Consider the following 25,759-nt stretch of genomic DNA (forward strand, 5'->3'; position numbering starts at 1 on the left):
ACGTTAGACCCTTTGGTTATAGATCTTGAGGGAACTGAAGTGACCAGAGATTAGAATTTCAGGTTTTACGACTTAATCCTCTTTTTACATATTTATTTACAAACTAGTATATTAACTGGTTAAATGGCTGATCTGGTCAATTCTCCAGTATTGTTTTTACCCATGGGCAAGAGAGGCCCTGCTTTGGGACCTGGGAACTAGAGGACCCCTCTCTGGCCCGCCTCCCCACAGGATGAAGGATCTGAGGGGCCAGAGGTTGTGTCCAGCCTCAGCCTTCACTCCACCCACCCCCATGCTCTGGGTACTTGATTCTGGAAATTTCCTGCCTCCATAGAGGTTAGGGCTTGCTTCTAGGGCCTCCATGGGCCTTTTCCCTGGATCTATCCTGAGGAGGATAAAACTAATAAGTGTGCCCTTAGCCTGAAAGGTGGTTCAGGGGCAGTGGTTTGAGGTGGTAGGAGGTCCGCATGGGTGGGCAAGGCCCCTCAAGGTGTCGTTGAACTGGGAGTGGAAAGGGGCGTGGGCTGGCCCTTTCCTGTCGCATGCTGTGACGGGAACTTCAGAGGGTTTAAAAGTTCTGACTTTATACCTGTGCCTCCCGGTGGTTGAAGGTATGTTTGTCTAGATTGGAGGAAGAGACCATGTCTAATAGTTTAACTTGACTTACAACTTTTAACATATTTAGGTACATGGAATGTGGGTCTTCCTTTCTAGTCTTGACCCAGTCCTGCTTTGGAGTCTGAAGACGTGAGCCTGACATTTGCTATTTGATCTATAGTGAAAACACTTGTTGGGTGATCTTTATGGATATTTTAACAATATTTTAACAATATTGTTACACATAACAGTCAAATATTGACAAATATTTACAGAATCCTGTAAGATCTAATGCATTTGGGAGATCTGTAAACCCTGTTCCTTAGGATGGAATTGAAGGTCATGATACAGATTGTCGTCTTTTTTTAAGGAGAACCATTTTTAACAAGTGTGGTGTGTGCAGTATAAATTTACTTTTAAAAGGCAAGGAGAGATAATTGGATTGTTCAGTGAGCTGAAGTTTCATCACAAAAGAAAATCTGAAAAGATGAGCTGAGATCCATTTATTGCCAGTAGTTCATGCAATAGTATGTGTGACACTCACTATCTGTGAAAAACCTTCTCTGTGTGTATAGCATATAAGCGATTCTTTGCATTTTGTGAAATCAGTATTGGGGATTAATGGGTGCTGATAAATTTGGCTTTGAAGGCAAGACAGGTGAGCAAAGTAAGTTCTAGAGAGTTCTGGCTATTTATTGTATCATCATTCCTTTAGTAAATGAAATTGCCAGAAAACTGGATCATAGGAACTGGACTAAAATGGTTCTCTAGGTGTGTCAGCTTGGTGTCAAGATAACCAAATCTCATCTTACTTGATCATCTAAAATAGATGGCTTGAATGAAATAATTTCCTTAAAATTCTCTCTTGTATGTTGCTGAAGAAGATGAATTGTATACCCTACCTGTTTTCATCTGAAGAATTGTAAAGAGCTCTGCATTAGGGAACAATATAGTGAGAGAACAAGGTGTTTAACGTTCAGAATTTTCATTAATCACTACAATACAAGGTTCTTTACTAAAAATGCTTACAGAATCTCACCTATTGAATAATTTACTTGCTGGACATGAGAAATTCTTTTCAGAGACCGTAAATTTTCTGTTTCCTAAATATACCAGATATATTTTAGAAGAAATACTATTGGTTCACTTGCTTTAAAACACAGAAAGTAAATCCTTATTTCACTTTATTTTGCTGCATAAAAGAGATTGAAGAGGCAGTTAACCTTGTGTAACTGAGCAGTGTATTAAAAATGAAATAGAGGGCTTCCCTGGTGGCTCAGTGGTAAAGAATCTGCCTGCTGATATATGGGGGAGACACAGATTTGCCCCCTGAGCCAGGAAAATCCCACATGCTGCGGGGCAGCTACGCCTCTGAGCCACAACTATTGAGCCAGTGCTCCAGAGCCAGGGAGCCGCGACTACTGAAGCCCGAACGCCCCAGAGCCTGTCAGCAAGAGAAGCCACCTCAGTGAGAAGCCTGCGCACCGCATCGAGAGAGCAGCTCCCACTCAGCGCAGCTAGAGAAGAGCCTGGGCAGCGACAAGGACGGAGCACAGCCCAAAATAAACAAACACAATTTAAAAAAATGAAATAGCGGTAACACAGATAGAGACCATTCTTTCAAGTTTGGCCGCAAAAGGAGAGGGTAAGAGAGAGGGTGAGTGCTAGAACAAGATGTGATAGTAGATGAGCACCTAGAGGGTCCAGAACAATTTGGAGAATTTAGGTTTGGGGAAGAGTGGGGAGACTTTTAATTTTTAAGGTAGGGAAGGACAGAGGCCGTTTTGAGATATAAGAGAGAAATGATCTTTTATTCGTCCCATGAAGTAGCAAGTTAGATCACAGTTTTGTTTTGAGAGAAACAAAACTGAAGGTGGTTTATTTTCATGTCCATAGCTTTTGTTTTTTCTGATCATGTAGCCCAGAACCTCCTTCCGCCATCTTGGTCTACAGTCCCAGTTATCTCTCAAGGTCTTTTTCAAACGTTGTCTTTTCTCTCTTTCTTTTTTTCCTCTTTTCTTGGACAAGTGGTTCCTAAGTCCTCCCAATTAAAATTTATCACACACAATACTCGGTAGGTTAGTTATATCATACTGCTTTTTTAACCTGTTTTGTGAAAAGTTGTCAAGTCTGTCTCCTCCATTAAAGTGTTCACTAAGGAACCGGCCAGTCTTTTATCCATCTCTCCCATTGGATCTTAGCTAGTGTGGTTCTTTGTAGTACAAATTAGGGACTTGGTGAATCATTTGTTAAGTAAGTTGTTGACTAAGTATATATAGTATATATTAATATAGCTGGTTGTAATAAGTACCTGCTTAAATTCTGAGATTGTTTGTTTGTACAGTTCTCTTGCTATTCAAAATGATTTTCACAATGAAATTAACTTCTACAATGGAAGAAGTTATACCAGTAATTTAATTCATCCTGCATTTGAGTTTTCAGAAATGCCTTCTGTTTTAATGTTGAAAGAAGTCAGTCAGATTGTGCTAACTGCTAACACGATGAAGTAGGACTTTAAAATTTTTTTCTGTCATAATGCCTTATGTATTCTAGTCAGCCAACAAATATGTAAATATCAACTGTGTGCAAACCGTTCTGCTCAGCTCTAACATGTGGCTCCTGATATCAAAGAGCTTGTTCAGCTTGGGACAGAATGTAAAGTGAACTTATGAAATAAATATTAATAACACAAAGTTAAAAAAATAGAGCAGGATTAGCACTACACTGGTAAATATGATGTTGGCAAGCCAGTGGGGTCAGAAGAAAGTAGTGGAGAACGGTCTGGGGCAGCTCCGTGGAGACTGATAAAGATAGGAAGGAAAAAGTATTTTAGGCACAATGAACGGCAGGAGGGGAAAAAACTCATGCTCATCTGTATATTTTCCCTTCTTCATCCAAACTGTTAGGGAGGGAGTTCTGTGGTAGTCCAGTGGTTAGGAATCCTGCCAATGCAGGGGAAATGGGTTCGATCCCTGATCTGGGAAGATTCCACATGCCTCAGGGCAACTAAGCCTGAGCACCCTTGAGCCTGTGCTCTGAACCGAGAGAGGCCATCACGATGAGAAGACAGAGCACTGCAATTAGAGAGCAGCCCTGATTGCCGCAACTAGAAAAAGCCTGTGTGCAGCAAGGAAGACCCAGTGCAGCCAAATAAATAGATAAACCAATGACAGGAAGAACTTAAAAAAAAAAACCCAAAACTGTTAGGGAGCCAAAAGTTTTATTAAAATCTTGCCAAGATAAATAGTCACTGGAAAGTTTTTGAACAAGGTCCCATGTTTATAAAATCTCTGTTCTTTGAAGATTAATTTCATGTATGTATTACAGGAAGTTTGATTTTGATGAGAGGAAGGGATTGCTCTGTATAGTGGTGAGCATTCAGAATAGAGGTTATTGTATGAAAATAAGTGAAATTGACCATGTATGGATTTGATGCTACTGTTTTGGTAGTTCTTGTGGTTATTATAGTCCAAATTCGTATCATTTGTCCAAGGGAATGAAAAAGGAAAGAGGATAAACCTTTATTGAGCATTACTGCATACCAGGTACTCTGCGTGTTGCGTGTTCAGTTGTGTCTGACTCTTTGAGACCCTTTGGACTGTAACCCGCCAGGCTCCTCTGTCTGTAGGGTTTTTCAGGCAAGAATTCTGGAGTGGATTGCCATTTCCTCCTCAAGGGGATCTTTCCAACCCAGGAATCGAACCTCACTGCCTGGAGAGCAGGCGCACTGTTTACCTGCTGAGCCACTGGGGAAGCCCCATCAGGCACTCTGCTTTACATATATTCCCTCATTCCAGCTTCAAAGTAATTCTGTGATGTAGGTAATATTACTCACATTTTTCGGATAGGAAGACTAAGGCCTAGAGAGTTCACATGATTCCCTGGCTCACTTAGCCAGGAAACATCTCCTAGTGGAGCTAGGGACTCTCTGCACCTGGGAGCCTGGGCTTTGTCCTCACCCCACACTGCCGGTCAGGAGCCATCCCTGCCTCTGTTAAATGCTTTCCATCCTGCCTGTTGCTTCATTTGGTTATGGGTCTGTTTCCTTCACCTGACTGTCATCTGCCTGAAGGCAGAGACCACGTGCTTCCGTGTTGTTTCCTGGGCCACTGTGGAAACTTTGTAAAAGGTCTGTTGAAAGAAAGAGGGAAGGCATTGCAGTTCCTGCCATTCAGGATGCTACAGCCAAAGTTGGGCACTTAACCAGAAGGATAAAATTACTCTCAACAGTTGACGCGATGAGTGCATCTTGTGTTTAAATGACAGGTTTAGGTGTATAGAAGGATTTGTTGTCCATACTCTGCTTGCTGAAATTGGTAAGATAGATATATGAAGCAAGCAACTAAAAAAACCTAAATAGAAATATTATGTGTTCTGAAAGTCTGCGGGACTGCTGGATCCTTGGAGTTCCTTGCCTGGTAGATGTGTCACTCCAGTCCCTGCCTGCATCTTTTTAATTTTTTTAATTAAGGGTTATTTTTAAAAAGTTATTATTATTGTTTTTTTGTGTTTTGGTCGTGCAGTGCCGGATGTGGGGTCTCAGTTCCTTTACCAGGTGTCAAACCCACTGGAAGCTCAGGGTCCTAACCGCTGGACTGCCAGGGAAGTCTTCCTGCCGACATCTTCACGTCGCTTTACTCTCTGTGTCTTCACATGATGTCTTATAAGTCACTGGATGGAGGGCCCACCCTAATCCAGTATTATCTCATTTTAACTAATTACATCTGCAGAGACCTTAGTTCCAAATAAAGTCATATTCTGAGGTTCCAGGTGGATATGAATTTTGGGAGGACAGTATTCAACTCAGTATACCTGTCAATAATGTTATTTGGAGAAGACAATGGCACCCCACTCCAGTACTCTTGCCTGGAAAATCCCATGGACGGAGGAGCCTGGTAGGCTGCAATCCATGGGGTGGATACAAGTCGGACACGACTGAGCAACTTCACTTTCACTTTTCACTTTCATACATTGAAGAAGGAAATGGCAACCCACTCCAGTGTTCTTGCCTGGAGAATCCCACGGACAGAGGAGCCTGGTGGGCTGCCATCTATGGGGTCACACAGAGTCGGACACGACTGAAGTGACTTAGCAGCAGCAGCAGCAGCAGCAACATTGTAATGTCCTAATGTTATTTACTGTGTCCTAACGGTTGCTTAGGAAGCAATTTTGTGAATGTGCAAAATGATGCCTTTGGAGGTAGCTAAAGATATTAATGTTCAAGCTGGATTTAGAAAAGGCAGAGGAACCAGAGATCAAATTGCCAACATCTGTTGGATCATCGAAAAGCAAGAGAATTCCAGAAAAACATCTACTTCTGCTTTATTGACTACACCAAAGCTTTTGACTGTGTGGATCACAACAAACCAAGGAAAATTCTTAAAGACACTGATTACCAGACCACCTTACCTGCCTCCTGAGAAATCTGTATGCAGGTCAAGAAGAAACAGATAGAACCGAACATGGAACAATGGACTGATTCCAAATCGGGAAAGGAGTACATCAAGGCTGTATATTGTCACCCTGCTTATTGAACTTTTATGCAGAGTACATCATGAGAAATGCCGGCCTGGATGAAGCACAAGCTGGAATCAGGATTGCCAGGAAAAATATCGATAATCTCAGATATGCAGAGGACACCACCCTTATGGCAGAAAGTGAAAAAGAACTAAAGAGCCTCTTGATGAAAGTAAAAGAGGAGAGTGAAAAAGTTGGCTTAAAACTCAACATTCAGAAAACTAAGATCATGGCATCTAGTCCCATCACTTCATGGCAAATAGATGGGGAAACAGTGGAAACAGTGACTGACTTTATTTTTTGGGGCTCCAAAATCACTGCAGATGGTGACTGCAGCCATGAAATTAAAAGACACTTGCTCCTTGGAAGAAAAGCTATGACCAACCTAGACAGCATATTAAAAAGCAGACACATTACTTTGCCAACAAAGGTCCATCTAGTCAAAGCTATGATTTTTCCAGTAGTCATGTATGGATGTAAGAGTTGGACTCTAAAGAAAGCTGAGCACTGAAGAATTGATGCTTTTGAACTGTGGTGTTGGAGAAGACTCTTGAGACTCCCTTGGACTGCAAGATCAAACCTGTCAATCCTAAGGAAGTCAGTCCTGAATATTCATTGGAAGGACTGATGGTGAAGCTCCAATATTTTGGCCACCTGATGTGAAGAACTGACTCATTTGAAAAGACCCTGATGCTGGGAAAGATTGAAGGCAGGAGGAGACGGGGACGACAGAGGATGAGATGTTTGGATGGCATCACTGACTCGTTGGACATGAGTTTGAGTAAGCTCTAGGAGCTGGTGATGGACAGGGAGGCCTGGCGTGCTGCAGTCCTTGGGGTCACAAAGAGTCGGACACAACTGAGTGACTGAACTGAAAGATATTAAAAGAGGATGATTCAGAATCCCTGTGGGGGACAGAAAAGGTTAAATTGAAAGGAACCTTAATTCTTCTATCTAATGTCACCTTCCCCTGGATTATTGTAGTTGTTTAGTCGCTAAGTTCTGTCTGATCCTTTGTGACCCCCCTGAACTGTAGCCTCACCAGGCTCCTCTATCTGTGGGATTTTCCAGGCAAGAATACTGGAGCAGGTTGCCATTTCCTGCTCCAGGGGATCTTCCCGACCCAGGGATCGAACCAGGGTCTCTTAGTCTTCTACATTGGCAGGCAGATTCTTCACCACTGAGCCACCAGGGAAGCTTCTCCCCTAGATTAAGTGATATATATTGGGTAGATCACATGTCAAGATAGTGGTGACAGAGCTAGGACCTCCTTGACCCCCAGACATATTTTCTTCTAACCATACCAAACCAATTTCTTCATACAACTAGGACAACATGACTGCAGTGAATTGCCCTAAGATGATCACTAATGAATTGGAAGCTTGTGTTATTCCATGAATTTAGTCATTGCTAAAATAATTCTTTTTAAAGAATTTGAGTGTTTAATTAACAAGGTGTTGTGGATGAGTTGTTTATCACTACAGGTTACAATAAGCCTGCAGGGGTGAACCCAAAGGGTGAGGTCACGTTCTGCAGTGATGATGAGTAACCCATGTATAAAGCCTTTCAGCTGTGCCCAGGCTTAGTGTGGTCGGGCCACTCCTGCTGGTGGGAAAGTCATCAGAAAATCTTCACCTTGATCAGCTCAGACACACAGTGCTACAGCCAACTGGCTTCAGCTCATCAACCATCATGGTGCATGTCAGGGTTTGTACTTACAGAAGAATTGATATCACTTCTGGAATTTTGCTGCCTTCTCGGAACTTCCCAGGTGGTGCTGGAGGTAAAGAATTCATCTGCCAGTGCAGGAGACATAAGAGACTTGGGTTCAATCCCTGGGTTGGGAAGATCCCCTGGAAGAGGGCGTGGCAACCCACTCCAGCATTCTTGCCTGGAGAATCCCATGGACAGAGGAGCCTGGCAGGCTACAAAGGAGCAAAGGAGTTCGCAAAGGAGTCGCAAGACTTAGCCCCTAAACAACGAGGTAGCCGTTCTTTTCTGAATTTGTGCTAATAAGTTATAATAAACTTAAATTATGTATAAATATTTAAATATCATCATTAAATAGCCATATATATATATATATATATATAAACCTTCCTACTTAGCAGAACAAGAGTCCTCGAGTTCTGACATGCTAGTTGCTTACTATTTATTCATACAATATAATTCACTGAAGGTGGTTTTGTAAAAGAAAACTCTGACGGTGGGAGTATTTATTTGGGTCACAAACCTTGGAATCTCTTAAGAACAAGCCTGTCTCTTCCTATTATGTCATCGTATAGGTAGTTCAGTTCTCTTTTGTTCAGTATCTGAATGTTATCTTAAAGGCTTGGTCAAGCCGTACTCAATGCATATTCTCAGAGCACTCTTTGGCCCCAGATTTTATCATGGCACCTTCATTACAATTATGAACTTTTGAAGGTCCCTTTGATCCCACTTTTAGACCAGTTCTGTAGCCTGAATACCCGTAGGAGCACCCAGATTGCCCTGCATTTTAAATCAGGTGCTAAGAAGATCCAATAGAGTGTGTAGTAGGTTGAAATCATTTATATGCTCCTTACAGGAGGTATCTGCCACAAAAGGTGGCCTTATTAGGATCATTGTATTACTATTTTATTTATTTTAACAAACTTTATTTAGCTGTGCTGCTCAGCTTGTAGGATTTTCTCTGACTGAACCTGGGCCACAGCACCACTGGACCACCAGGGAACTCTCCACATCCATATTACTATTTTATTTTAGGTTTTTTAGAAATGACTTAACAATTATGACTTTTTTTTTTTAATATTTATTTGGCTGCACCGGGTCTTAGTTGTGGCATGTGGACTCTTAGTTGTGACATGTGGGGTCTAATTCCCTGACCAGGGATCCAGCCCGGGCCTCCTGCATTGGAAGCGTGCAGTCTTAGCCTCTGGACCACCAGGGAAGTCCCTTACTATTTCAGAAGGTGGTCATCTTCTTATCTTGGCCACATCAAACAGTGTATCTGTGGTTCAGAAAGGAAGTGGCGAGGAATTGATGAGTATATTATGTTGCTGTTACTTTCCCTTTGTCTTATTCCATAATAATCTCTCCCTACGCCTGGATCCTTTCCATTATTCCATAATAATCTCTCCCCACACCTGGATCCTTGCCACCAGCTTTTTTAATTTTTTAAATTTATTTATGGCTGTGCTGGGCCTCGTTGCTGCACGCGGGCTTCCCCTGTCGCCGTGACGGGGGCTTCTCTCTAACTGCCGCGCTCGGGCTTTCCACTGCAGTGGCTTCTCTTGTTGTGGAGCACGAGCTGTTGGCACTTGGGCTTCAGTGGCTGCGGTGTCTGGGCTTCACTGTCCCCAGGGATGTGGGATCTTCCCAGACCAGGGATCGAACTCGCGTCTTCTGCATTGGCAGGAGGATTCTTTACCACTGAGTCACCAGGGACGAACCCCACCCCCCACCCTACCCATTAGCTTTTAAACTCAACTTTCTTGTTATTAAAAATGAAGTTTGTTTTTTAAGAACAACTCACTTCCCTGTTCACAAATGGTCTCTCTCTCTTCTCTCCTTATTATCAGACATCTGCAAAGACTAGTCTATAGTCTCCTTCTACATTTCCTCCCTACCCCTCTTGACTGAAATCATGACTGTCTGGCCTCCAGTCTCATCAGTCAATCCAAACAGCTCTGGCTGTGGTTACAAAAGATCTCCATGTGCGTCCACCTGACAGTCGAGTTTACGTCCTCATTGTGTTTGACCTCCCAGCAGCATTTTGCTCTACTGTTTCTTCCTGAAATACTCTTTGTGTCTATCCACGATACGGAACCCTGCTGATTCTCCTCCTGTTGGCTGTTTTCTCCTCTGTTTCTGAGCTTAGGACAGCTTTGGTTCAGTGTTGGGGTTTCTCGGCATTTGCCCTCCGAGACCCCTGCTTCTCTGGGCAGCCTTGCCCCTGTCATGGCTGCATTTGCTGCCCATGTGGTCATAAAGTCCAACTTTTAACCTCTATCCAGACATTTTTTTCTGAAATTCCAACTTCCTTCTTAATATTTTCTGTCGAGTATCTCACAGGAACCTCAGACTCACCAGGTCTAAAATCAGACTCCTGGGACTTCCTTGGCAGTCCAGTGTTAAGATTCTGTGCTTCCACTGCAGGGGGCGTGAGTTCAATCCCTGGTTGGAGAACTAAGATCCCACAGATTGTGTGGCATGACCCTCCCCAAAATTTTCTTCTTTAAAAATTAAAGTTTCAGTAGACTTATTAAAAAAAAACAAAAACAAAATCAGACTCCTTTTACTCCACACACACCTGGTGTTTCCAGTGTCCCCTATTTAAGTGACTATGTGTGTGTTGCTCAGTCGTGTCCAACTCTCTGTGACCCCATGGACCCCATGAAGCCTGTGAGGCTTCTCTGTCCGTGAAGTTCTCCAGTTAGAAATCTTAGAGCGGGGAGCCATTCCCTTCTCCAGGGGATCTACCCAACCCAGGGACCAAACCCAGGTCTCCCGCACTGCAGGCAGATTCTTTACCATCTGAGCCACCAGGGAAGCCCCAGGCGACTATAAACTCTGTGCATGAGCCAGGGCTCTCTGGAGTTCCTTTTCTCCCCTTCTCTGACTCTGTCCAGCCCATTATTTGTGAATTTTTGCCTCCTGAATACCTCTCAGCTCCTCGCTCTCACCACCATCATCACCACCCCATCATTGTGGAGCCCTGCATTGGCTGTCCCAGATGTGCTCTGCCTCCTCCAGCCTGTTTTCCATATGGGAGCCAGAAGGGTCTTTCCAGAATACACATTTTATCTCCACATACCCTCTGTCAAACCTCTCTCAGGCTTCCCCTTGCTCTTAGCACCCCGGCCAGAATTCTTCCCATGCCCTGCCTGCTGGCCCTGGCCCTGCCCACCGCAGCCACACTTTGCGCGGTGCCCTTTCTCCCCGTTTCCGCCCCTCCCGGGTCCTTGTGCGCACCCTGTCCCCTCCTTTCCCAGAGCCTCTGCCTGGGCTGTGCTGCTTCCGTCCTTCACCTTCTCATCCTCCAGATTTCAGCTCACTTTTCCCTTCTTTGGGGGCGTCATCCCCGATCTTGCAACAGTCCGTGTCCCCAGATGATGAGTGTTCGTAGCGCTGAGCACCCCTCCTTTGTAGCCGTCAGAGTTTCTGTTTTATGCTCATTCATGTGGTTATCTGACTATTGCACATGTCCAGCATCAGCTCTGCAAGGTGGCAGCTGTGTCCACTTGACTCTCTGTTACATTCCTGACACTCAGTACAGTGCCTGGGAATTGGAAGTGCTTTGCATGTAATTTTTAAAAATATATTTTTAAATATTTATTGTAATTATTTGGCTGTGTTGGGTCTTAGTTGCAGCACTCGGGATCTTTCATTGCAGCACACAGTCTCTGTAGTTGCAGCACACAGGCTTAGTTGCTCTGAGTCCTGTGGGATGTTAGTTCCCCAACCAGGGGTCAAACCCGTGTCCCCTGTGTTGCAAGATGGATTCGTAACCACTGGACCACCAGGGAAGTGCCTGCATATTTATAGACTGAATTAATGAGTGAGTGAATGAATTAGCATAGTCCATCAGGTTGACAGTACAGAGGTTAAGGGCACAGGCTCTGCAATCAGACTGCCGGAGACAAGTCTCAGCCCTGCACCCGTAAGTTGGCTCACCATAGGCAAGTTGTTTTATTCTGTGTGCCTCAGTTTCCTTCTCTGTGAAGTAGGGATAGTAATTATATCCATTTTTCAGGGTTCTGATGAGGACTGTCTGACAAAACACATAGAGCTCTTGGGACAGCACCGCTACGCATCAAGTCCCCGTCAATATTCGAATGCTCCTTATCGACATCATTGTCACTCGCAGCAACGTCTTCAGTTGATGGGAACCAGTAAGCTTTGGTTAGAATCTCTATCCTGTGGATTTAGCAGGCCAGTGCCCAGGGGAGGAAGGGTCTTATGGCAGCACACTCCTTAGGATGCTTCCACTCCTTCCTGGTCCCATCTTCCATCTTAGTTGCATCATGACAGTAATTTACCAGTTATTTCTAAAACACGGGCTGTCAAATACTGTAAAAAAAAAAGTTTATTATCCAAATTACTATCATTCGTCACCCTCAGGAGAAGGTGGAGCTCTGAGAGGTGACTGAAGATTGGAGAGGTGGTAGCAACTCTCTCGTCCCAAGAGTCACCCTTCCTCCAGTGGATGGAGAGAACGGGAGGGGAGGTGACCAGCCATCCAGTCACTTTCTGTTCATTTGGAAATCTGGATTTTATAGGCCAAGATTTTCAGAGAGTTATCTGTGGCCCTGCATAGTTTATTTCAACACTAGGAATCAGTCTCATATCACAAATCTTTTAACCACTTCCGTCTAGAGTATGAGAATCATCTTCTCTGCGTGCATGCGTGTTTTGCCATTTGTTTAGTTTTGGCTGCGCTGGGGTCTTCATTGCTGCCTGTGGTCTTTTCTGTAGTTTTAGTGCATGGACTTCTCATTGAGTGGCTTCTCTTGTTGCAGAGCACAGGCTCTAGAGACGGGTTCAGTAGTTGCAGCACGCATGTGGTATCTCCTCAGACCAGGGATCGAACCTGTCTCCCAAATTGGCAGGCAGATTCTTAATCGCTGGATCACCAGGGTAGCCCAGTATATTGCCACTTTTTATTTTGAGTTCTCTCTTACACAGACTATAGATGCCAACCGCAGTTCTCATATCAGTGTCTCTGAGTTGGCAAAGTTCAAAGCCCAGAGGGGCTCAGGTGGCATTTCCTGTCCATCACCTTTGAAGGTATTCCTCCCAGGCACCTTGACAGCACGAGAGTCATGAAAAACACCCCTTTAAGCGCCAAATGACATTTATTCCTTCGCTATAAAGCTTGAGAACTCCCTAGAGCCAGTGTGTGCGAAGGAAGCCATTATTCTTTTCCAGTCCCTGCGGTGGCTGACTGCTGTCACCTGTTACAACACCTACTGTTTGATCGGGGACAGTGTTGGAAGCGGGCTGCCCCTTGACCAGCTGGAAGCTTATGTTAGCAGAAAGGGGAGTAGCGTTAGGTCTTTCCCGGCCCCTGGGATGCAGTGCTGGTGTTCACTGCTGGGCTTGTGTTTCTTTGTTTCACTGTGAATGGATGCTACTGGCCTAGGGTGGTGGTAACTCAGAGGGGTTTTTGTTTCCAGAGTGGGGGCCCTCCCTGTTTATTTAGCTCCTTCAGCACCGCACCCTGAACATAGGCGCCACAATCCACACATCTCCATGTTCACCTCCTTCAGGTGGAGGAGTGGTAACTCTGCTTACTCTCAATTACCAGTGAAGGTTACATGTTTATAAATACTCATTTGGTGTAGGAAGAAAATGATCAGTATTAGACCATCAGCTCATTGAAGCAGCAGACACAGTTGCAGAAAGACTGCTCCCCATATTCGCACAGCTTCTCCAGCGGTTGCAATCACTCAGGTCCAGCTAGTTTCCAGGACTGGTTGTTGTTGAGTCGCTAAGTTGTGTCTGACTCTGCGAACCCCATGGACTGCAGCACGCCAGGCTTCCCTGTCCTTTACCACCTCCTGGAGTTTGCTGAAACTCATGTCCATTGAGTCGGTGGTACCATCCAGCCATCTCATCCTGTGTCCTGGGCTGGAGAGTGGTGAAAACCATTCCACAGGTTCTTCCTGCCAGAGCTTGTCTGTCATGGATGGGAGAGAAAGGAGCGAGAATAGTACTTGCAATTTGGTGGTGTGGCTGGGTAATTTGTGGGCTGTTTAAAATGTAGTAAACCCTGAGTTCTCTCCAGATTTCCTCACTGGCTCTTCGTTCCCTAGCAGAGACTTAGATACGGATGCTCCCCAGGGTTCTGCCTTGTGCTACCTACTTTTTCTTGATGGCTTAATTATCCCACACCTGCAGCTTTCAAGGCTACAGTCCATTCTCTCCTCCTGAAGTTGAGCTCAGACTCTAGCTGCCAATTTGGCATTCCTACCTAGGGGTCTCCAGGCCACCTCTGATTTAGCATATTCTAAATAGAAATACTTCCTTTTTTCCAATATATACTCTTTTCCTGTATCCCTTCAGTAAATGGCATCATCAAGTAGCCATTTGTAGTGGCAGGCTGTAGTCCACAGGATCGCAAAGAGGCGGGCACAGCTGAGCAACTAACAGACACACACTAGTGGCCCCAGCCAAAAGTGCATTATAATGCATCTGTGTGCATGTGTTCTGAGTCACTTCAGTTGCGGCCGCCTCTTTGAGACCCCGTATATTGTGGGGTCTCAATTTATTTTTGAGCCTGCCAGGCTCCTCTGCTCATGGGATTCTCCAGGCAAGAATACTGGAGTGGGTTGCCATGCCCTCCTCCAGAGGATCTTCCCGACCCTGGAATCGAACCTGTGTCTCATGTCTCCTGCATTGGCAGATGAGTTCTTTACCACTAGTGCCACCTAGGGAGCCCTGTAATGTGTTTGCATTTCCTCTCAAACCTGAGGGCAACCAGTTCCCTGGCCTGACTCACTACCTCAGAGCGGCCTCCATACTTCCCCTCTGTCTCTTCCCAGGAGGATTTTGCAGGCTTCTGTCTCCCGCAACATTTGCTTGGACTTTTGAAGTAAAGTCCAGACCAGTCCTCCTGTCTCTTGTCGCAGCCTCTGGCTACTCTGTCATCAGATATCCAAAGTTCTAGTCTAATTAGGCCACTCCTCTGGGTGTAAACTCTCCATAACTTCCGGAAGAATAAAATCCAAATTCCTTGATTCCTGCCCACTTCTCCAGCCCCATCTATCACAACTCTTCTACCCAAGTTTCAGCCTTATTGCTTGCCCGTGTACGTGAGGTCACTTTGCTGACCTCTTGCCCTGAGAAACTCCTCTCTCATCTTTAAGAGTTAGCCTAAAGCCCCAAACATATTCTCCTGAGCAGGTTGCACTACCTCCAGGGTAGGTTAAAAGGCTCTTTTTAAAAAAAAAAAAAAGACTTGTAGCACACGTGAAAGTGAAAGTCAGTCGTGTCCGACTCTCTGTGACCCCATGGGCTATACAGTCTGCGTAATTCTCCAGGCCAGAGTACTAGAGTGGGTAGCCTTTCCCTTCTCTAGGGGATCTTCCCAACTCAGGGATCAAACCCAGGTCTCCCAGCCACAAGGGAAGCCCACACATACACATCCTCATTTGTTCGGTTTTGTTGCTGTTGTTTATTTGTTTTGTTTTTGGCCGTACCACAGCATGCTGAATCTTAGCACCCTGACCAGGGGTTAATAAACCCGCGGCCCCTGCAGCGGAAACTCAGAGTCCTCACTGCTGGTCCACCAGGGAAGTCCCAAAAGGCTCTTCTTAAGAGTTTCCTAGCATTTAGTTCAAATTTCCACTTCAGCATGTATGTGATAATTATTAGTTCACATGCAGGTTTCAGAATATGGTTATGTATTAAAAGAGACAACACCTGTATAGCTCCTAAAAGTGCCTGCCTGGTATGTGGGACATACTTAGTAAGTGCTGATTCCCTTGCTTTCTTGACCTCCCTTAGCCCAGCTGTGTGAAGGCAGGAGCCGTGTTCTGTCCGTGGCCGTTTCTGGGACCCAGTCCAGAGCTGGATGAACTGGAACCTCAGCAGTAGTTTTCACATGAATCGAAACCAGACTGGTTGATTTCCTCCGTGTTTTCACCCAGAAGGCCTTGCTCTTTTCACTTTCATTCTTATAACCTAGTCATCGCACAGAAGCCCTCGTTTCCCCCGTTTCCCAGCTCTCTGATATGGAGGAAGCTGGCGTTTTATTCTCTTCTCCTGCCTTTGTCAGGTGGAGCTCAGTCTGGATTTGTGGGGAAAATCATTGTTAACTCGCTGCCTTCATATAGCCAGGGCCAGACCTCCTGGTGGCTGAAGCACGAGCTTGGGTCCCAGAGAAAACCACCTCTGACTTGCAGCCCTGTCATCTTTTAGCTGAATAATGGTGGATGAGTTGGTTCCCTTCACATAAGCCTCAATTTACTCACTGTGGACTGGGAAGAATAATGCATCCCTATGGGGTTGTTGTGAGGATTGTCTGAGGTAATTTATATAAGGGCCTCAAAAGCTGGTCTTTGTTATTTTTACAGCAGAAATTCTATTCATTTCAAGAAAAGATGAACTTGAGTTTGCATTTTGATAATTTTTATCTGAAATTAAAGAGTATTAGTTTTCATGCAGTTGTTTGCAAAGATAATATTTTAAAACTTATAGTTTTTAAACATTTTTGTTTAGTAAAACTGACTGTATATGGATTGGGTTGGCCAAAAAGTCGTTCAGGTTTGCTCATAAGATGTAATGGAAAAACCTGAATGAACTTTTTGGCCAACCCAATAATTTTTTTTTCCAGTTTTACTGAGAAATTGACATATGTCACTCCATAAGTTTAAGGTGTAGAGTGTGATGGTGTGATTTACATATACTGTGGAACAGTGACCACAATAGGTTTAGCAGACCTCCATCTTCTCATATTATAGATACAACAAAAAGAAAAGAAAGAAGGAAAAAATTGTTTTCTCCTTGTAATGTGACTCTTAGCGTTAACTCTCAGCTCTCCTATGTATCAGATAGCATTGTTAACAGCAACTAATGTTTGCTTTCTACTTTTGCTCATTGCTTGCTATCTGCATATTTATTGGTTTGAATAATGTTCAGGGCTAAAAATTTGTGAATTTCAATCCTGAAAAAGCTACTTAAACTTTTTAGCATTTAACATTTAGCATAGACCCAAGTTTCAAGCCTGGGTCGTGCAATCAATTATGTCTGTGACCTTGGATAAGTCCCTTAGTACCTTTGGACTTCTGTTTCTCTATCTAAAGAATAAGTCATTGTTCTAGACCCTTACAAATTCTAAAATTTCAAGAAATCCAAAACTTACCAACCAAAGATCCAAACCTCTTTCACCAGCTGCTTTCATAAGGAGGAACCATAGTTGACAGCCTTGGCTATCAGGCTAAACTTCATGACATCAACCATAAGCAATTTCCAATTTCAGCGGCAACTTTTTTGTCCAGGACAACTTGGGCAAAATTTTTGAGCTTTTCTTTTTTTGTTTAAAAAATCAACATTAACAACTAGACTTTATGTAAACTGGTCTCATGTAATTCGCTGTTAATATTACAGCAGGATTTTTATGGGGTGTGGATGTTGTCTATGGTGTTCAGTTGTTTTCGCTATGTGTGAACAGTAATTGGGGCCCTGAATACTTCAGAGACTTTCTTTGTGTGATACATCAATGTTCTGGCTTCAGATTTTGGCCTTGAGCAGGATATTCCCCATTCATTGAATAACTTCCAGGAGCATTTGTCTTTAAGATTCTGAAATTTGCCAGAGGCAGCCTTGGAAGTGGTTGCATTCAAACTTATGTATCTTTTTTCTTTTACTTGCTCTCTCCTTTCCATCCTCTTGGGAGAGATACTATTGAAAAACCAACTGGATCTGGTTACCTGCACCCTGTGTTTGGGGACTACCGGTGGGAAAGCACAAAAACATTTTATTATTGAAGTAAAGAAAGGTGATAACAGGCGAACAAGCACCCAGGCAAACCTAGAGAAAGAGTAGCGTTTATGTGCGGGAAGACCTTGAAATTCTGTTTTGTGTCTAAGCTTGTATTGGAAGGAGAATTTATCGAAAGAATTTGTAAACCCAAATGTGTTTCTTTGTAGGTGATATTTTGAATCTAGAGAGGCTAACAGCTGCTGTTGCCGTACAAACCCCAATTATCTTTTCTCTTGCTTCAAATGCTTCCTAGTAATGTGACATGTTAGTCTTCTTAGAAATATGACTAAGGGTTTCTTACAGTTGAGAGCTGGGGGTTTGCAGCTAAAGCATTCCTTCTCCCCGTTTCTCAAAGTACATATGATGAAAAAAGATTAGGGCCATTAGGCAGTTCATGGAAGGGGAAAAAAGGCTCTTACCCTCCCAGTTCCTAGGTGAAGGGAACGTTCCAACATTTGGTAGCCAGCGAAGCCTCTTTTCATAATTTAAAAACAAAAAGGAATAACTCAACTCTCTGGACAAATTGACAGAATCTAAAGTGAAGGTTAATCAAAACCAAAAGTCAAGTCAGTCACTGAACCCATTGTCCTCACTGTGGTCTGTGAGGTCAAATCTATTCAGTATTTTCATAATAATACTAAGATGATCCATTCGCCTTTTTATTTTCATTTTCTAACAAGCATGCAGATTGAATGCAAAAGTAGAGACCAACAGCCAGCTATCTTCTGTTAATGAGATTTGCAAAAATGGCAAACAACACCATGCTTTCCACTTAAATTTTTTGTTTTGCACAATATAGATATTTTTGTAAAGAATGTTATTTATATTGCAGTGTAACAAATTTAATGTTGTTATTTTAATGAATTAATAGTTTACAGTTTTCTCCACTTTCATTTCTATTATGGGGGACTTCCCTGGTGGTCCAGTGGTTAAGACTTCACCTTCCAGTGCAGGGGGTGCAGGTTCGATCCTTGGTTGAGGAGCTAAGATCCCACATGCCTCAGGGCCAAAAAAACCAAAGCATAAATAACAGAAGCAGTATTGTAACAATTTCAATAAGGCCTTAAAAAACATTCCACATAAAAAAAAATCTTAAAAAATTATGATACTCTCAATAGATTCAACCCATGGGGTCCTCAATAATTTTTAAGAGTAAAGGAAACTAGAGACCTGAAAGTTGGAGAACTGCTAATTAAACAAAAACACAATTAAGATACGAATTCCAGGCCAGTGACGGCTAAAGTGTGGAGATAGCCATAAGTGAGAACCTGGGAATCTTTGAATTTTGGAGTTCTTGTACAGAAAGGAAAAATAAAGCACATATTGAAAGCAAATCCAAAGAGAGAGCAAGATGTATTGGTAGAGAGAGGCTGAATGAGAACCCCATGGGTGAGACACAGACTTGTTCACTCCTCAATCCATGGACTAGTGACCTCCAGAGTGGATACTTGGCCCAAAGGCTGGGTAGGGCCCTTATATGGGCTGGCTAGGGTCCTAGAGAGAAAAGGTAGTTAGACTGCTCAGCTTCCTGCCTTGACTTTGAAACTGAAGGTCAGTGGGTTAAGTTGAAGCTGAAAGGTCACATAGGAGAGGGGGCCAGAGGGGCTGTGATGGCCACATGCAAGCTCTAATCATGAAGGAACAGAAGCTGAGTTGTTGGATGGGCCTGGTTGGTTGAGAAAGGATAGTAGATTGCACTTGGAGGAAAAAAGCAGATAATAGAGAGGCTTTGAGCCTGCAAGAGAGAGACAGGAGGTTAAGTGTGGCTTCAGTGGTTAATGCTTCCCCATTACAGGCTTTGTCTCTTTACAGTAAATCCTCTTCTTTACTGGCAAGCCAAAAGAGCCTGAGTGAAAAGTAGAGAAATACAAGTGTACAGATTACAAGGACTAGCACAGTTTATATGATTAAGACATGAATTTAATTCTGAACTACCTAGTAGTCAAGGGAACAAGGAGACACTGTTAATCACGAAACCAGATAACAAAGAAGAAGGCAGCTATATGGGTCGTGAGGAGTTTCTAACACTGAATTTATAATCAATCACCTTCTTATGTGTGGAGGTTCCTTAAAAGATTAAAAATAGAATTACCATAGTCCCACTTCTGGGATCCAGAAGTCCCACTTATGAGCATATATACCTAAAATAATTCAAAACAGGATCTGGAAGAGAAATTCACACCCCCGTGTTCATGGCAGCATTATTCACAATAGCCAAGAGGTGAAAGCAACCCAGATGTCTCTTGACAGATTACATTTTTAGAAATTGGTATGTACATATAGTGGGACTTCCAGATGGTAAAGAATCTGCCTGCAATGTGGGAAACCTGGGTTTGATCCCTGGGTGGGGAAGATCCCCTGGAGGACAGCATGGCAACCCACTCCAGTATTCTTGCCTGGAGAATCCCAGGGATAGAGGTACCTGATGGTCTATGGTCCATGGGGTCGCAAAGAGTTGGACACTACTGAAGCAACTTAGCACACACAGCACATGTACATATAATAGAATATTATTCAGGCTTTTTAAAAAAGGAAATTCTGACCCATGCTACAACATTGATGAAACTCAAGTACGTTTTGCTTTGTGAAATAAACTAGTCACAAAGGGACACTTACTGTGTGCTTCTCCTCATGTCAAGTATCAAAAGTAGTCAAAATCATAAAAACAAGAACTAGAAAGATGCTTACCAAGGACTGGGGGAAAGCTGGTAATTAGTGTTTAATGGGTATGGAGTTTCAGTTTTGTAAGATGAAAAAATTTCTAGAGCTATGTTGTGCAGCAGTGTGAATATACTTTACACCACTGAACTATACATTTAAATCTTTAAAATACTTAAAAATCTTAAAAATATTGTGAAAATGACTATGTTACCAAATGCAACCTACAGATTTAATGCGATCCCTATCAGATTACCAATGGCTTTTTTCACAGAACTAGAACAAAAAATTTCACAATTCATATGGAAACACAAAAGACCCCGAAAAGCCAAAGCAGTCTTGAGAAAGAAGAATGGAGCTGGGGGAATCAACCCTCCTGACTTCAGATTATACTACAAAGCTACAGTCATCAAGACAGTGTGGTACTGGCACAAAAACAGAAATATAGACCAATGGAGCAAGATAGAAAGCCCAGAAATAAACCCATGCACCCATGGGTACCTTACTTTTGACAAAAGAGGCAAAAATATACACTGGGGCAAAGACAGCCTCTTCAATAAATGGTGCTGGGAAAACTGGACAGCCACATGTAAAAGAATGAAATTAGAACACTTCCTAACACCATACACAAAGATAAACTCAAAATGGATTAAGGACCTAAATGTAAGACTAGAAACTATAAAACTCTTAGAGGAAAACATAGAATATTCAATGACATAAATCAAAGCAAGATCCTCTATGACCCACCTCCTAGAGTAACGGAAATGAAAACAAAAGTAAACAAGTGGAACCTGATTAAACTTAGAAGCTTTTGCACAGCAAAGGAAACTATAAGCAAGGTGAAAAGACAGCCCTCAGAATAGGAGAAAATAATAGCAAATGAAACAAGTGACAAAGGATTAATTTCCAAAATATATAAGCAGCTCATGCAACTCAATACCAAAAAAACAAACAACCCAATCAAAAAGTGGGAAAAAGACCTAAACAGACATTTCTCCAAAGAAGACATACAGGTGGCTAACAAACACATGAAAAGATGCTCAACATTGCTCATTATTAGAGAAATGCAAATCAAAACCACAATGAGATATTACCTCACACCGGTCAGAATGGCCATCATCAAAGTCTTCAAACAATAAATGCTGGAGAGGGTGTGGAGAAAAGGGAACGCTCTTGCACTGTTGGAAATGTAAATTGTTACAGCCACTAAGGAAGACGGTAGGTATGGAGATTCCTTAAAAAAACTAGGAATAAAACCACCATATGACTCAGCAATCCCACTCTTAGACATACACCCTGAGGAAACCAAAACCGAAGAGAACACATGTATCTCATTGTTCATTGCAGCACTATTTACAATAGCTAGAATATGGAAGCAACCTAGATGTCCATCGACAGATGAATGGATAAAGAAGTTGTAGTATATACACACAATGGAATATTACTCAGCCATAAAAGGGAACACAGCTGAGTCAGTTCTAATGAGGTGGATGAACCTAGAACCTATTATACAGAGAAGTAAGTCAGAAAGAGAAAGATAAATATCGTATTCTAATGCATATATACAGAATCTAGAAAAATGGTACTGAAGAATTTATTTACCAGGCAGCAGTGGAGAAACAGACATAGAAAATAGACTTATGGAGATGGGGAGAGGGGAGGAGAGGGTGAGATGTATGGAAAGAGTAACCTGGAAACTCACATTACCACATGTAAAATAGACAGCCAATGGGAATTTGCTGTATAGCTCAGGAAGCTCAGGGCTCTGGACCAACCTTGAGCAGTGGGTGGGGCGGGAGATGGGAGGGAGGCCCAAAAGGGAGGGGATGTGTGTACACCTGTGGCTGATTCAGGTTGGGGTTTGACAGAACACAGCAAAATTCTGTAAAGCAGTTATCCTTCAATTAAAAATAAATTAATTAAAATTTTAAAAAACTAAAAAAAATTGTTAAGATGGTTAATTCAATATTGTGTGTTTTTACCACAAGAAAAAGTCAGTCACCCACATGTAAATGAATGATTGAAGCCGTAAGTTATATATTTGACAATATGCAAAATGAGAAATTTACCAGCATTGAACTTCCCAACAAGATTTTGGTTTTGGATCAATTTCTGTTACGGAGGCAGATGCAAGAAAAAGACATTTCTGTTCCCACCCAGAACTGTAGTACCTCTGTGTTCAAGAAACGTCATCCGTGTCATGTATTCCCTCTCCTCAGTAATGGCTTTGCACAGGCCCACACATAAGGGTATCTCAGAGCTGTATGCTTTATAACACTTTTGCTGGGTAGTTAAGCTCATGATATTCCTCCCTTCATTCTCCATCGTGTTGGCTGAGTTGAGATCCTGTTTCTTTCTTTCTTTAATTTTATTTTCTTGACCACACTGCATGGCCTGTGGGACCCTAGTTCCTCGCCCAGGGATTGAACCCAGGCCCCCTGCACTGGAAGCTTGGAGTCTTAATCACTGGACTGCCATGGAGGTCCCAAGAGTTCCTGTTTGCTTTTTGAATGATCTTGCTGGATAGTTGGACTTTTTTTTTTTCTTTTTCTGAGGGAGTGGAAAACCTATACAGAGACTCTGATTCAGTTTTCTTTGTAAAAATTAGATTTATCAAGTATTAAATCAGTTTATATGTTCTGGTATGCAACAAAGACAACAAAGACAGAGTAGCAAATTATCTAATTTTAGACATTTCTATTCCCTCGAGCCGTGCTATATTTTAAGAAATAAGAGATCATTGGCAAACTTTCAACTAAAGCAAGAAACTTCACAATTTATATTTATATATGTGTGTGTTTGTGTGTGTTTTATGTGGAAGATACCATGGTTCTATTATTAGAATTCTTCAGAATCTTTTTCATTGAACCTTAATAAGTGAGCAGTTGGACTGTGCTTAGAAGAGTGTAACATTCACTGACTCTATAACTCAGAGAGCAGTGTCAGGATGACCATGGAAACAGTAAAAGAGCCAAGCTCTTGGCTTTCTGATTTAATTATTATTGATTGTTCAAAAGGTCTTAAATTTTGCAGTGGTTTAGCATCACTTTGAAAAAAGCGGGGCGGGGGCCAGGGGGAGGAGGAAGAGAAAAAAAGAAGGAAAGAAAGAAATGTCTTGGGTTGGCTAAAACATTCCTTTGTGGTTTTCTCTAAGATGGTTTGGAAAACCGTGAAGAAACTTTTTGTTGCTCAGTTGTGTCTGACTCTTTGCAACTCCATGGACTTCAGCATGCCAGGCTTCCCTGTCCTTCACTGTCTCCTAGAGTTTGCTCAAACTCATGTCCGTTGAGTTGGTGATGCCATCCAACCATCTCATCCTCTGTTGCCCCCTTCTCCTGCCCCCAATCTTTCCGAACATCAGGTCTCTTCCGATGAGTCTGGCCAACCCAGTACTTGGCACAGAGTTGGCGGCTGCTGCCTGACCTCCATACAAAGTTTGGGTGTTTTTGCAGGGGTGGAGACACTTTGATTTCTTCTAGCTCCTGGGCCTGCCTGTGCTCCTGTCATGCCTGCCTGATCCCTGGATGGAATCAGAAGCTGTAGCGTGGCACCGTCCCATCATTTCCTGCGTTTCCCAGAAGATTCCAGGACATCCCTGGAACGTGTGTTGTGTAGGAGTCTAAGAATGACTAAAAGAAGAAAACCAAACATACCTTTCATTTGAGTGAAAACAGAAAGTACTGCCTGTTGACCTCTTCCTTAGACTGACGAAAAGCTGAGGAACAACTTGACTTAGGTGAAGTGACCTCTGTAACCGCACAAGAGCCCTGGCATCTGCGGATGAATTTTTATAAACCCGCAGGAAACAGTTGTCGTTCTTGTGAAATATGCCTCCAGAGGGTTGAGAACGGTGTGTGTGTACGCAAGCGCGGGCCTCATTGACATGCTTTAATGACAGGGCATGTCTGCAACTTTTCTTTTCTGTATGATGTGGCCCAAAGAAAGAAATGTTACCATCTGACTGACTCATTCTGCAGGACCTGGTTTTCATAGGAATTTAAAGAGACAAAGAGAAGTAGGGGGGGAAATTTGATAAATGTGCAGAGAAGCTGATTAGAATTGCCCCATTTTTATTTTTTGCTGCATGCCCAGCCCAAAGTGCTGACTGTCAATAACAGCCCTTCACGTTGGAATGTTGGAACGTAACCAGTCTTGCCAGGTTTTTTTCCTCTTTTCTTCTCTTTCCTTAATTTGATCTGAAACATGCCTTCTTCCTTTCCTTCTAAATCTTACCAGTGGAATGGTGCTTCAGTCCGCCTTGGCAGTTACGACTGTGTTAAACGTCCCATGTAACCTCGTACCCTCTCTTGTATTGATCGTCTTGCTGTAGCTGCCACAAGTCAGGATTTTTACTGGGTCCATAATGTGATGGACCCCGGGACTGTGATATCACTGTTTTTAAGTTTTAGTCCAAAAGCAGCAACCATAAATCTATCTTTTTTTTTTAAACTTGGTTTACTAAGGATTAAAAAACAATCACAGAAATTAATGAAAATCTAAATATGATCTCAAAAAGCAGCATGTGAAACTTTGTTGAAGAAAATTATCCAATTTTGTGAATATAAAAGACTTTTAAATGTCAGTTCTTCCTGAAGTTAGAGATTTAGTAAAATTCCAATCAAAATTCCTAATATGATTTTTCTTTTTTGTCACAAAAAATGTTATTATAATGATCATCCAGCTACATTTTTTAAGAAGAGAAACTAGGAGACACATAGCTTCTGGGTTAAGACATACTTTATATCTGCAGTAATTAAGTCATTTTCATTTCGACACAAGAATAGAATAGCAGGTCAATAGAGCAGAGTTAGACAGCTCCCAAATAGACCCAATTATGTGTAAAAACATAAAACAGGCTAAAGAAGACATTGTAAGTCAGTTGTGGATGGGAAAAGTTTCTAAATAAATACTGCTAAAGCAGTTGGTTTGCTGTTAAGAAAAAGATCGATTTTAATCTTCACTTCATGTCCTACACCAAAATAAATTTCAAGAGCCTTAAGCAGCTTTAAACATACAAAATAAAGCTTTAAAAAAGCAAAATGAAAAACTAGAAGTAAACAGAGTGGGCAGTATACAGTTTTTAAGAGGGAGAACATGTAAGCTTAAAAGAGTGGAAATCACAAAGGAAAATATTATATTTGATTACATAACATTTCAAAATTTCTCAATCTGAAAAAGCTGCTTAAATACAATTTTATGAAAACAACAAATAGTTATTTAAAATATGATAGAGGATGTATATTATCTTCAAACTGTGATAAGCATATAGAAATAAATAACAAGAACTCTAAAATGCTATAGATAGCAGAAAATTCACAGAAGAGGAAATAACTAAAGTCTAATAAGTATTTTAGAGTGTTAAAATTTTTAAATTATATTTTTATCTAAGTAATAGCAATTTTAGGATATTATTTAAAATTCATATTGACTAGAATTTAATAAAATAGATTCTCTTTAACACTGATAGAAAGGACATATTAACGTAAACTGTTTAGAAAAAGTACTGATCATATGCAGTGAG

The 25,759-nt window shown here is 42.2% G+C and overlaps 1 protein-coding gene across 2 annotated transcripts in view; it reads left to right on the forward strand.

The window, feature by feature from the left end:
• WDFY2 (WD repeat and FYVE domain containing 2) overlaps positions 1-25,759 on the forward strand; it is a 180,203-nt gene that overhangs the window by 87,674 nt on the left and 66,770 nt on the right. The window lies entirely within an intron of this gene.

Source organism: Cervus canadensis, chromosome 9, assembly GCF_019320065.1.
Source record: "Cervus canadensis isolate Bull #8, Minnesota chromosome 9, ASM1932006v1, whole genome shotgun sequence".
NCBI lineage: Eukaryota > Metazoa > Chordata > Mammalia > Artiodactyla > Cervidae > Cervus > Cervus canadensis.